A 15,516-nucleotide genomic window follows, 5' to 3' on the forward strand; every position below is an offset into this window, starting at 1 on the left:
CCACACATATAGACAAAAACTCAGAGTTTTAATACATTGGAAATTTAACCTCTCTGTTACTTAGAAGAGGTGCTGTACAGGTGAAGGACTGTATGTTAACCTTTCTTAATATGTCAGCTAACTTTTTCTTGAATCATTCTAGAAAATGGAAAAAAGCAAGAAATCCTCAGAGAATAAAAACAATAGTATAAAAATAATGGGTTAAAAACATTTAAATTACCACTCTCTTTTTCAGCAAAAATTTAAACTTTCAGAATATAAAGAAGTGTGAAAACTCTTGAACAGCAGTCACGAGAATATAAAGTACGTATCTGATACAAATTCCTCTGCTTATTTTATCAAATATGTTTAGATTGGAAATAAATGGAGACCTTATTTCACAGCTTTCCTGGGTTGAAGGTAAAAAGTTTCTACTCCTTAGGAAAAGAAGAAAAATATATGAGTTACGTGGATGCATTGAGATTCATTCATCTCTAGCATTCCAACATAGGAATTAGCTTAGAAACATCATCAAAATGATATTTAGAAAAAAGACCAAAATTATTTGAGTTTGGTAGAGATACAAAAGCAAGACTAGACAGTTATAATTTTTAAAGCAGTACTTGAATGGATAAACTTCGAAAAGAGAATAAAGGTTGCATTTCGATCCATTGAAATTGTTTGCTACTTATTTTTCAGCTGATTGTTTCAAACTGTACTCTTAAATTTACTGACTGTATTCTTATAAATTAACCTTACTCTTCACACTGATTTTCCTGTTAGTTTCTCTCCTTCTCCATTTATCCCACAATGACATTCTACAATTTATTCAATAAGTACTCAAAGTAATGTGTAATGTACATGGCACTGAACTAATCATTGGTCAGAACATACAAACTATTAAAGAATATATTCCCTGCCTTCTTAAAGTTTGAGATCTAATTATCTTGATATTTATAACCTCCATTCTCCTATGTGTTCACTAATCTTTTTTCTTAGTCTCTGGGAAGTTTTTGTATTAGCTAAGCTTCCATTGGCCCTCTAACTCAATATACCACATGGATAATGACTTTCAACTATGTTTCTCAATTCCGAAAAAGAACTAAGAGCATGATATGTCTTACCTTCAAATAATTGAAATTTTAGTCTAAATGATAAAGAGAGTCTATACAGCTAAATTCATCATAAATTAGGAAGGATTATTGGAATTAAAAGATTGGAAATGCTATGGTACATGAGTATGAAACAAAACAGAACTAAAATCCACCTGAAAGTTGCTGAAAAATATATGGCCTCCTTTTTACCCAAATAATTTTTGGAACTTCTCCTAACCCTGACCCTCCTATGGCATTGTACTTTTGTATTTATTTTATTTGATCTTGTATTTTGTATTATTTTCTGTCATTTTTCCCCCTTCTTGTTCAAGTAGTTATTTCTAGAGACAGATTCCTTTGTAAGATTTTGTGAGTGCACGAACACCAAAAGTTACTATATAATTTGAGCAAGACTGTGTTATCTAGAAATTTATCATATGCAAAAAATTTCACCAACTACAATTTAGAAAATATGTCATATCCCATGAAAAGTTGCAAGAATAAGAAAATGAATATTCATGTACTTGTAATTCAATCTATGTACATATGTGTTCGTGTGTAAATTTTGAACTGATTCAAAAATTACTTGGAAACACCATGATGATTAACCAGGGGCGAGCAAATTATTTATCGCTTCTACAAAGCGCAAGATGGTACATATTTTAGGCTTTGTGAACCTTTTTGTAGTCTCTGTCATGACTACAAAACTCTTCTGATGTAGCACAAAAGCAGCCACAGACAATATATAAATGAATGGGCATGGCTATGATATAATAAAACTAATTTTATACAATTATATAATAAAACTAATTTTATACAATTTTTATGTGTCATGGAATATTATTCTTCTGTTGATTTTTTTTGGCAACCATTTAAAAATGTAAAAAAACCTTCTTAGCTTGCAGACTGTACAAAAATAGTCAACAGGACAGGTTCAGTGGTTGGGCTGCAATTTGCTGATCCCTGTGCTTCACCTATAAATACTACTGCATATGTCTCCTAAAAGCAAGGGCAATGTCACACAAGGTAATTATCACATGTGGACATTATAGTAAATACATTTTAATTATAGAAGTAATACAGGAGTGTATCACCCTTGAAAAAAAAATCTAAGAATTACAAATAATGCTATTGTGTCTTAGTTTATCCCCAATCGCTGTTATCAGTGTGGTTTGCATACTTCCAGACATTTTCCAAAGCAATCACATAAGTTTATGGAAAAAGATACTATCACGTGTTTTGCTTATAAACCATCTAGAACGTAAATGGATAAACAAGAGCTCTCCAATTCATTCACTCCCTTTAAGAGGGAGCATGCTGGAGACAAAGAAAGAAGGCAGGTTTCTATGTAAATATGATAACTGAAGACCTCCTGGCAAGCAAACTGATGATTTCCAGGGGGAAATTCCTTATCTATGGAATGCTTTTAGCAGAATGTATATTTGTTTCTAGGATTGTTTATGGTAAACAAAACTAAATCCTTTGACTTATTGGGTATATTTTCATGAGCCATCTGAAGACAAAAAGATATTTCATGATCTAAATGCCCCCTCTGTATAAGTGAGGTGATTGCACTCTTTTCTGAGAAATATCTGTTATCCTTGACTAAAGCATATGTGATGTGGGAAGAAGTGGCCAAGGGAGCCTCACGGTAGACCCGACCTCATCCCGTTCCACCTGTGACTTGAAATATTTTTCTTTTTTTTTTGATGAGGAAGATTAGCCCTGAGCTAACATCTGTTGCCACTCCTCATCTTTTTGCTGAGGAAGATTGGCCTTGGGACAACATCCATGCCCATCTTCCTCTACTTTATATGGTACGCCACCATGGCATGGCTTGACAAGCGGTGAGCAGGTCCATGCCAGGATCTGAACCTGCAAACCCCATGCAGCCAAGCAGAGCACGTGAACCTAACCACTAAGCCACCAGGCCAGCCCTGACTCGCAATAATTTTTATCCTATGTTTGCGTAAGATTTCTGATGCATGTCAGTCTGATTTGATAATCCAATACTTTGTGTTTATTTTATAAACCACAAAATGTATTTTTATTTTTCAATTTAATATGCTTTCTTGAACTTATTGATTCAGTATCTGTTAACCTATATCATTCTGTTAACCTTTCCATATGCCATAGTTTATTCAGCCATTTTTCTATTTATGGGCATTTAATATATTTATAAAGGTTTGAGTATTACAAAAAAAAGCTGGAACAGACATCCATGTACAACATTATATGGGTAAACATTAATATTTCTCTAAGACAGATGACAACTTAAAGGAAGTTGCATTTATAAGGTATGCACATTGTAAAATTTAATAGAAGTCAAAAACTGCCATCTAAAGTGGTTTTATATTATAGATGGCAATTTGATATCATTAAACTGTCATTTTTTTGCTAAATTGATGGATGAATAATATGATTTCCTGAAATCTCATATACCACAGGAAGCAGTGTAAACTGATAGAAGTGATTTGGAAAAAAAAATTATCAGTTTCTAATTAAATAAATATCCACATGTCTTTGCCTCTAAAATTCCTTGGGTAGGAATGCCCTAAATAAACTTATTCATATATTCCTCAGATAATATGTCCAAGTATTTTCATACAAACTTTGCTTCTAAGTGCCCAAAATTGCAGACAACCCAAGTGTGTATAAAAATAGAATAGAAAAATTGTCATTTATATAAATGATGGAATACTATAGAACAGTGAAAATAAACTACAGCTATTGCAGTAGTAGGGATGTCTCTCAAAAATATATGTTGAGCAACAGAAGTGTGCCACAAAAGAATAACAAGAAAATAATTTAATGTCAATTGTCAAAGCTGGCAAAACTGAGGTATATTGTTTAGAAATGCATATGTGGTGTAACTTTTTTAAGTACAGCAATAAAATTATACTGAAAGATAAGGTAATATGTGCTTCTTTCAGGAAGGGACATATGGAAGATTCTAGAGTGCTGACAATATTGTAATTCATGGTCTAGTTTGTCTACACAGATTGGTTTTATAACTACTATTTAAGGTTCACAAATGTGTCTGATTCGTTCTTCTTCATCTCATAATAAAATATTCTATCTCATAAATTTAATTTGCTTTACCTGATTATTAATGAATTTAAAGGTCTTTGAATCTATTGCTTTGATTCTTTCAGTAAATGCCTATTCATAGTCTTTTACCATTTTTCTATCCAAATATTTTTATTTTTCTAAATGATTTGCAGGGGTCTTACTACAATTTGTCATATATGTTTTAAATATTTTCTTCCAATCTGTCAACTTTTGAAATCTGTTTATGATCTCTAATAGAGAAGACTTTAAATTCAATGTTGTCAATTTTTCGTCATGGCTATTGATTTTTGAGTCTTGTTTTAAAAAGGAAGAGTGATTCACATCTTATGTGGTTGTACTGAGGGTGGGAATTTGGGTCAGTGATCAGTTGGAAATATGTAGACACACATTGCAGAATGGGCATGTTCTCCCTCCCTGACAAAAAAATGCTCTGACTGCAAAAGACAGCAAAGTATGGGCTCCAGTAAAATGAAACTGTCTCCTCCACCAAGCAGGTTGCTCAACAAAAACAAGGAGTCTAGCAGAAACTCACCTTTCAAAAAGTGAATGCAATGTCACAAAAAAAAAATGTCAACAGTCATTTAGAGAAATGAGAAATGTCAACATTATAAGTACAGAAAGCAAAATTTAAAATAAAATAAAATAAAGTAGACAAATATAGGATCCATACAATAGCAGAGGAAAGTCAGTAAAGATTGATAAGAAAAGAATTTCCAAATGAGTGTAATTACTGTCCTCACAGAGATGCAAGAAATTATTGCATCTGTAGAAAAATAAAAGAGGAAAGGTAAAATCATTGAGATCATTGAAATAAATAATATATACACGATCATCTCTCAATAAATAATAACTAATTGAATACATAGAAGCAAAAGCCTGAAATATTCTTAAACATAAGCTGGCACAGTAAAAAAGGAGGTCAAATGAACAGCAAAAATATCCCTCTTTTTGGACACCTTCTGCTTGATCCTGCAGCTCTGTTCCTCACTTCTCCACTGCATCTTCTGCCCTGGAAGCTGCTTGGTATGGATTCCATCAACAAGGGGCTCCCTTTCCCTCCAGCTGCTGCGTGAATCCAGTGGAGTAAAGCCAATGAATCTGATTTGTGGGAAGACGGAGAGCAAGATCAGGGAATTTTAAATTCTGGCTTCCAGCCAGTGATTGGCTTTGTCCCAGAAGCATAGAGTATTGCTCCTCTCAAGATGACTCTACTTCCCCTTTCTGTTGAGTTCAATCAACTTGCCCTCCCAGTGGCCCTTTAAGCCAAAGGGTGATGAAAATCTCCACACTCATTAACCAAGGGTTACTGTTTGCCCCCCGTGTTCTTCCTCACCACTTCAACAACTTTGCAAAGAGTCTCCAAACTCTCCCTGCCTTATACTTATTTAATTGTACCATCAGTTTCTGTTTATGACCCTAATACATGAATTTTCTAGTTACAGAAATTGATGGACTTAGAGTATGCTTTTTCCTCATGTTCAAAGCTAGAAGGTAAATATTTTCTATGAGGAACATGAAGCAACTGAAGTGACAGTTTGGTTTAGAGCTGCATTATAAAACTACAGCTATTTGAAAACACAGTTTCATTTTTCTGACAGTTGGTTCTCTGCTGTCTCAGAGATTTACATTTTCTTTTCCTATGGAGAAGGTCAGAGGGTGATGGATTAAACATTAAGAATAACATTACAAGATTGTTTAAAGCAAAGCATGCCCTAAATGATAATATTTCTGAAGGCCTTTATTTTGAAATTCTTCACTTGTGGTCAGTGATTTAGAAATCAAGTCAAAATCTTGTCACCAAATGAATGCACTTATTGATATTAATAAAATATTACGTATTCTAAATGATCATCTAAACCAGGTTTTGACAGAATGCCTAGGGTCTTTGAGTAACCGGTTTTTGCAATTCATGGCTTTCCTTTTTATTGTCGAATTTGAAAAGGCAAAAAGAGAGCAAAAGCATAGGTAATTTGCTCACAAAAGCAGATACAAACAAGATAGAAAACTGTCAAAAAAGGATGGTAACAGAGAAAAGATAGTAACAACTGATTAAGAAATAAAGTTCTTAGATTTTGGTATACCTAGAAGAATATCTAGAATTGTGAAGGGAAAGAGACTTGAATAAAATCCGTTGAGTCTCGGGGGCCGGCCCTGTGGCGTAACGGTTAAGCGTGTGTGCTCCGCTGCTGGCGGGCGGCCCGGGTTGGGATCCCCAGCGCACACTGATGCACCGCTTGTCAGGCCATGCTGTGGCGGCGTCCCATATAAAGTGGAGGAAGACGGGCGCAGATGTTAGCCCAGGGCAAGTCTTCCTCAGCAAAAAAAGAGGAGGATTGGCATGGATGTTAGCTCAGGGCTGATCTTCCTCACAAAAAGAAAAAAAAAATCCTGTCAGTCTTTACACAGAGAAGAAGAATTTAGGATAAGAAATAACAAGTGGCCAAATGCCAAATCTCTTTCACTAGGTACCCCACGTGGAAAAGGCTAAACTTCTTATCTCTAGACATCACTGTAAGACAGCCCAAAGTCTCTGACTAGCTTTACATGCATGGTTCAGGGTAAAAGAGAAAACAAATTTAGTACTAGACCACTTTAATGCCATGCAAATTTTGGTTGTGTGTCAGCAAGTATATTAGACACATTGTAAAGCAGGCACAAACGAGTCAACCGAAAGGGCTGTAAGTGTATTCAGCGAATTTGCAAGTTTGGGACTCAAAGGTGGTGATGCTGCTTCTTGACTTTTCTGCTTTGAGAAATACCAAATTCATGTCCACTGTGTATGCATACACACGTGGACTTCTCTTTAAAATTAACAATACTATGAAAATTGGCTGGTGCCTAAACCATAATTAAAGCAAATTAACATAGTAAAGTGACTGTGGCACTAATATATCAGCAGGAGTAATAATTCTGAATCATGCCATACGCATCCTAAAGATAAAAGTCTGGTAACACCATGCACAATTTTAAATATTGCATATACTTTTAAAATATTATTATTATCAAAAAACATTTATCTTCTCAAAATGCTAGCTTTCTCAAACTTAATCTTTTCACACAAAGTAATTATTTAAACATGAAAATATTCCAAAAAATATTGAAAGTAAAATAGGATAGTACGTTATGATAGGTATTCTTTTCTAAGTAGAAATACAAGAGATGTGATAAGTATTTTCTCAGTGACTAAACATCCAATGTACTTACTTGGGTCATTCACAGTCATGAAATAATCTTTATTTGATTTCATTTAAAAATTACTTAAAAATATCAATGGCAACTCAACTCAGGGCCATTTAGCTTTATTATTCAGATATTTCTATTATTTATTAAATTATGTTTCTTAATTTTAAATATTTATTACCTTTAAAATAATGGTTACACTTAACTCTTATTTATAGTTTACCCATTTTATTCCAGTGGGAAAGGAAAATGTCACTATAAATATGAAAAGATATTGCTATATAGACATCCAAAAGTATATCACTAAATAGGTTAACATTTCTTCTAGTGTATATATTCTAATGTATGCTGCATTCAGAAGAAACTAAATAAAAGAATCTCTCCTACAAGAACTCAATAAATCTCTCCTACATCTCTCCCACAATCTCTAAATAAAAGCTCTAGCCTATAAGGCAGGAGTTTATTTACCGTTTCCCATTGCTATAACTCAGAGTTGATCTTTTGCTCATTTCTGCTCCTAAAATCCTGATATAATATTCACAATGCAGCAAAGATTTCAAGAAGCATTCTGTGCAAGTGAATTTGAAGTATAAATTTAAGATAGCAGTGTATTCTTAGATCCATTATCAATATGCAGAATGTTAGAGTTATAATGATTCAAAGAGAGTATAATGAAACATATGAGTTAAAAATTAGGTTGACAATGACCTAATAAAAAACTGAAAGAGAAAATAAAATTTTTATAGAGAAGACTATTTATTAGAATTAAAAAATACAAAATATATTATAAACGTAGAGACATAGTAAAATGATGTAATAAAGATAGTAACATTCACAAAATAATAGAAGAAAAATTCCATGAGACAATGAAAAAAAAATTATTGAATCTATAAGAATTTAACAGAGAATAATAAAAATATCAAGACATTGTTAGACAAAATTACTAACTTTTAAGAACATGAAAAACAAATAACATAGAAAAAACTGAAAAATCCAACAAGATGGTTTTTTGGTTGGTTTTTCCATAAAGGATCACTGTCTAACTATCTATGGAAAAGCAAAACTTAAAGAGTTTTACACAGTCAAAATGCCCTAGTCATCTGAAGGTAAGAGACAGCGATCTTCAAACATTCAAGAATTTAGGAAAATAAAGCACGCAGGAGTCCTTTCTGAAAAGACTATTAAAACAAAATCATGCTAATGAAAATATAAAATATTAAAAATTATTTCCTCAGAAGTTGATACAAATGACTGACAGAATTAAATCTACGTAGTTATTGTTGAGGTTAAAATATAATGTAATTTTAATAAACATTTAAGATGTAGATATGCTGTACCTAGAAACAATTTGTTGATAGAGAAGAGAAGGTTATAAAAGTTATTCTTATGGATCCTGCCTAAGGTTAAAATATCTGTTAAAAACATATGCCTCTGCTTTTTCTTCTAATTAGGAACATTCCACAGGAAGCACACATTTTTTTCTGCTTCTTCAATAAAAGTCTCCTGCCTAGTTCTGGGATTCAGTATTAGAAAGTCCAATTGCTGTCAATACAGGCAGACCTTGGAGATATTGTTGGTTTGGTCCCCGACCACTACAATAAAGTGAATATCATGATAAAGTGAATCACACAAATTTTTGGTTTCTCAGTGCATATAAAAATTTTGTTTATACTGTACAGTAGTCTATTAAGTGTGCAATAGCATTATGTCAAAAAAACAATGTGTGTATTTTAATTTAAAAATACTTTATTTCTGAAAAAGGCTAACCATCAACTGAGCCCAAGTAGAAATCTTTTTGCTAGTGGAGGGTCTTGCCTCCGTGTTGATGGCTGCTGACTGATCAGGGTGGTGGTTGCTGAAGGCTGGGGTGGCTGTGGAAATTTTTAAAAACAAGACGACAATGAAGTTTGTCACATCAATTGACACTTTCTTTCATGAACGATTTCTCTGTGTCATGTGATGCTGTTTGATAGCATTTTATCCACAGTAGAAATTCTTTCAAAATTGAAGTCCGTCTTCTCAAACTCTGCTGCTGCTTTACTGATGAAATTTATGTCATATTCTAAATCCTTTGTTGTCATTTCAACCATCTTCACAGCATCTTCACCAGGAGTAGATTCCATCGCAAGAAACCACTTTCTTTGTTCATCCATAAGAAGCAACTCCTTACGCATTCAAATTTTATTCTGAGATTGCAGAAATTCAGTCATATCCTCAGGCTTCACTTCTAATTTTAATTCTATTGCTATTTCTACCACATCTGCAATTACTTCCTTCACTGAAGTCTTGAACCCCTCGAAGTCATCCATGAGGCTTGGAATTGACTTCTTCCAAAGTCTTGTCAATGTTGCTATTTCGACCTCTTCCCATGAATCATGAATGTTCTTAATGGTATCTAGAATTGACTTTGACCAGATCCGTCAGAGGGATCACTATCTATGGCAGCTATAGCCTTACAAAATGTGTTTCTTAAATAATAAGACTTCAGGGGCCAGCCGGGTGGCATAGCACCTAAGTGTGCGCACTCCGCTGTGGCAGCCTGGGATTCGGATCCTGGACGTGCACCAACACACAGCTTGTCAGGCCATGCTGCGGCGACGTCTCATATAAAGTGGAGAAAGATGGGCATGGATGTTAGCCCAGGGCCAGTCTTCCTCAGCAAAAAGAGGAGGATTGGAGACAGATGTTAGCTCAGGGCTGATCTCCCTCATAAAAAAAAAAATAAATAAAATAAGACTTGAAAGTCAAAATTACTCCTTGGTCCATGGGCTGCAGAAGGGATGTATTGTTAGCAGGCATGAAAACAACATTAATCTCGTTGTACATCTCTATCAGAGCTCTTGGATGACAGGGTGCATTGTCAATCAGCTGTAATATTTTGAAAAGTTTTTTTTTTTTTTGCTGAACTGTAGGTCTCAACAACAGGCTTAAAATATTTAGTAAACCATGTTGTAAACATATATGCTGTCAACCAGGCTTTGTTGTTCCATTTATAGAGCACAGGCAGAATAGATATAGCATAATTCTTAAGGGACCTGGGATTTTCAGAATGGTGAATGAGCATTGGCTTCAACTTAAAGTCACCAGCTGCATTAGCCCCTAATGAGAGTCAATTTGTCCTTTGAAGCTTTGAAGCCAGGCATTTACTTCTCCTCTCTAGCTATGAAAGTCTTAGATGGCATCTTCTTCCAATATAAGGCTGTTTTGTCTACGTTGGAAATCTGTTGTTTACAGTGGCCACCTTCATTAATCATCTTTGCTAAATCTTCTGGATAACATGCTGCAGCTTCCACATCAGCACTCACTGCTTCCCCTTGTATACTATATTATAGAGGTGGTTTCTTTCCTTAAATGTCAACCTCTGCCAGCTTCAAAATTCTGCAGGTTCCTCACCTCTCTCAGCCTTCATGGAATTGAAAATAGGGCCTTGCTCTAGATTAGGTTTTGATTTAAGGGAATAGCTGGTTTGATCTTCTATCCAGACCACTAAAATTTCTCCACACTGGCAATAAGGCTCTTTAGCTTTCTTGTCATTTGTGTGTTCACTGGAGTAGCACTTTTAATTTCCTCCGAGAACTTTTTCCTTGCATTCACAACTTGGCTAACTGTTTCACACAAGAGGCCTAGATTTCAGCCTATCTTGGCTTTTGTAATGCCTTCCTCATTAAGCTTAATCATTTCTAGCTTTTGATTTAAAGTGAGAGATGTGTGACTCTTCCTTTCACTTGGATGCTTAGAGGACATTTTAGGGTTACTGATTGGCCTAGTTTATATATCATTGTGTCTCAGGGAATAGAGAAGCTTGAGGAGAGGGAGACAGATGGGGGAATGGCCAGTGGGTGGATCAGTCAGAACACACACAACATTTTATCACTCAAATTCAGCATCTTACATGGGCGTGGTTTGTGGTGCCCCAAAACAATTACTATAGTAATATCAAAAATCACTGATCACAGGTCACCATAACAAAAGTAATAGTAGTGAAAAAATTTGAAATATTGGGAGAATTACCGAAATGTGACACAGAGACCCAAAGTGAGCAAATGCTGTTGGAAAACTGGCACCATTAGACTTGCCATGAACCTTCAATTTCTTAAAACTGCAATATCTGTGAAGCACAATAAAGCAAAGTGCAATAAAATGAGGTAGGCCCGTATACATAAAATTTGCCTACATCCTCTTAATCAGAATAAATGTGTTAGCAGCTTACCAGTCGGCCATATTCTTTGTTTAATTTTTAATTGGATCAAAACTTGGATGTGGAAGAGGGTGCTGTATATTGAGACTCCCTCCACATCCATCTAATACAGCCAATATCTGCTGCGTGGGCCAAGAATATTGAGAGTTAGAAAACAATGCATTATTTTAATTGAAGTAAAATTTTAAAATCTGTGAAATGCACAGTTCTGAAGGTTACAGTCCAGTAAGTTTGGACAAATAAAAGCATTCTTATAATCAATACCCTTTCGAGCTACAGAGCATTTCTGTCACCTCAAAGAGTCTCCTTGTGCCTTTTTCATATAAATACCACTCCCACTTCATATAGCTGCTCCATTCTTATTTCCATAACCATGAATTAGTTTTGTATGTTCTAGAATGTAGTATAAATATAGCTGTATAATATGTGATTTCTTTTGTCTCCGACTTCTTTCATTCAACATAATATTTTATAGAGACCCAAACATTTTGTTACACATATCACTAGTTGATTTGTTGTTGCTGTTGTTAATTCTGAGTAGTGTTCCATTACATGACTATATATAATTGGTTTATCCAGTGTTCTGTTGAGGGATGTTTGAGTTGTTTCAAGTGTTGGAATATTAAGAGTGAATCTGCTCTAATAAGTTTTGAACGATAGTATTTATCTGGACATAGGTTATTTTCTTGAATACATAACTAGGAAAGGATTTCCTTGGTCAAAGAGAAAAGTATTTTAAAGTTTGTAAGAAATTAATAAACTGTTTTTCAGAATGTTTGCCCCATATTATACTCAGAAAATACAAAAGACTTTGTTTGCTGCATATCCACACATTTGGTGCTGTCAAACTGTTTAACAATTTTTTTAAAGAATTCTAGTATATGTGCAATGGTATTCATAGTTTATATTTGCATTTTCTTAATGAATAGTGATGTTTAGTACTTCTTCATGTGTGCATTGTATATCTCCCTTTGTGAAATATTCAATGCTCTTGCCAATTTTGGGGGAGATTGTTAGATATTTTATTACTGAGTAGTATTATTTATTAATATATTCTGAGTATAAATTATTTTTGAATATGCTTGTTACAAATAATTGCTCTCGTTCTGTGGACTGCCATTTTAATTTTCTCAATTCACTCTCTTGATAAGCAGAAAATTTTATTCTGAAGAAACCCAATTTATATATTTTTTCCTTTATGGCTATATTTTTGTTTGTTTTCTTTAAGAAAATTTTGCCTACCCAAAGACACAGATTATTCTCCTATATGCTTTATAGCGTTAGTTTTATGTTTAAGTTTATCCATCTCAAATTAGATCCCTCTCAAATTTTTATATCATGTGAGGTAAGAATGGAAGTCTATTTCATTTCCATAAACGTATCTAGTTGTTCCAGCTTTGTTGTAAAGGTATTTATTTTCTGTTTAATTTCTCTTTGACTTTGTAGAAAATCAATTCATCATATACATGTGAGCATATTTATGGATGCTCCATTGATTTACTTGCTAATTATTATGCCAATACAATACTCTCTTGAATAATGCAGCTTAATAATGTCTTGAAATCATTTAATATGAGTCTTTTGACTTTATTCTTTCCCAAGATTGTTTTGGTTATTCATGTTCCTCTGTATTTCCCCATAAATATTCATATACATTTTAGCATCAAATTGTTTATTTTTATTTTGCATTAAAATCTGCTGTAATTTTTACTGAGTTTGAAATGAATTTATAGATCACTTTGAGGAGAATTGGCCTCTTAATATTAATAATATTTCAATATGAACATGTATAGCTCTCCATTTATTTAACGCTTCTTAAATTTCCTCAGTACTTTTTGTAGTTTTCAAGGTAAAATCTTACATATATTTTGTTACATTTATTCCTAGGTATTATATGTTTGTTATTATTCTATTGTGAATAGAATTTTTATTATAATTTTTCATTCCTACTATGTAGAAAAACAGTATACTTTTAATATTAACCTGATTTGTTGCAAACTCAATACATTTATTTATTAGTTCTGGTAGCTTTTCAAAAAGATTCTTCAGTTTTTGTGCATAAGTAATCATACCATTTGCAAATAAACACAATTTTATTTTTCCTATTCAATCATTACGCTCTTTATTTTTCTTGTCTTTTTATAATGGTTTCAGCCTACAGGAATATGTTGAAGATAACCGATGAGGTGAACATTCCTCCTTTGCTCTTGATTTTAGAGGAAATTATTGAATATTGGATTATTAAATATTACCATAGAGGTAGATTTTTTGTAGATTGTGGAAATAAACAAATACCACCCAAATGAGAACAAAGTGAAGCTATTTATTCAGATTTAGCTATAACAAGAGAGTCAGCTACCATCACTTTTGTTTTGCAGAGACTCAAAGTCCCGCAGGGGAATGGGAAGATTTTATAGTTGGAGAAAGGGAAGGTTTCAGAAGGCTGTTGGTATGGGGAAGCTGTGGTGGGCTAAGTAGAAGTGAGATATCTTATGTGATTGGTTTAGGGAGATATTTGGCTTTATCTGGTTGGTCCTAAGTTGACAGCAAGGGCAAAAATAAAGAAGTCGGTAGTTATTGACAAAATCATGACCATTCTGAGCTGATTCATGCATAAGTTGTGGTTTGGTTTCCTGGGCTGGTTGCTGCAGAGTTGTGGGTCAGAGTTTTCTTCTCAGAAATGATTGGCCATTTCTCCCCTATTTGGTCATTATGTTGCTTGTGAGAGACTGATCAATTCAGATAAGGCTAGAGATTCAGATCTTCATTACTTGGGAATTGTTTAACTATCTCTATTTTCAATCATATCCTGAGATCTTCTTGAAATTTTTGTAGTTTAGTAGTAATGTCAACCTTCTGATGAGAAAACAGCTGTAAAAAGACAGTCAAGGCTCTGGATAGAATGCAAGTCGTCATGATCACTATGACAAAAACAAGAACAATCAATAGTTCCTATAAAATGTTTCATAACCAGGAATCCCAATTGCCCAACTCACACCAAGAGAATAAATCCTATAAGCCATTAAGATCAGCCTTAGAGAACCATGTTCTACCTTGCTGTATTAATCATGTTGTTGTTTTTTTTTTTAATTTTCTATATTTTATGATACTTTGATATCTTGGGGCCTTGTGGACAACCCCTCCTAGGGTTAGTTAATTCCTAGAGATAGTAAACAACTTGCCTGTGAGTATGTCTTTTATATGCAAACCAGTCAATCTGGAGTACCAGACAGCTAGGGATCACCCATATAGCCCCGTGCCCAACAAACTATTCAAATCCTAAGCCTGCTCAGCTTCTTACCTTGCCTTGTCCATTCCTTCTCATGAAAACAACAATAAAGACTCTGGCTCGTGCTTTCCCTTTGTTTCTTCTTCCTTCCTGCTGACTCTGGTACTTCCTCGTGTGGCCCCCTGTGTGGTATACCATGCCTCATGTTTCTAGAGATCTAGGAGGATAAAAACTTCTTCCTTCATGACAGTCATTTCCTTGTCTGCGTGTCTCATTATACCTGAATGAAAACAAAATCTCTGGTATATTTTAAAACACTTGCCTGGCTTATTGATCCAAATATAGCAAAAAATATTAGCGATATCAGATAAACCATGACTAGCTAACAAGAGATTTAGAGTAATGAGATGATTTATTACCACTCATGCCAATGAGTTGAGAATAATCTAAGTTTTATCTAGGGCAGAGGTGATATTATTAATAACTTCTGCAAGAGATAGTGATAAGTGTCTAACAGTCTTTTTCTATTTTCATGATTTCCACTATTGGGAACACTGCTAGAAATAGTCACATAAATAATGACTGAGAAATTCTCCCAGGTGGAATGCTCAAATAATCAAGGGTGGTATGGTTGGAGCTTGCATCTGAGTCAAAATTTCTAAGCAAAATCATTTATAGTATTGGGGTCATTCTATACAGATAAGTCTTGGAATATTATTCCTAAAAGGCATAAGGTGTTTGCCTGAGGCAAACAGGACCAGACA

Source organism: Ceratotherium simum, chromosome 12, assembly GCF_057802395.1.
Source record: "Ceratotherium simum simum isolate JZ-2026a chromosome 12, ASM5780239v1, whole genome shotgun sequence".
Lineage (NCBI taxonomy): Eukaryota > Metazoa > Chordata > Mammalia > Perissodactyla > Rhinocerotidae > Ceratotherium > Ceratotherium simum.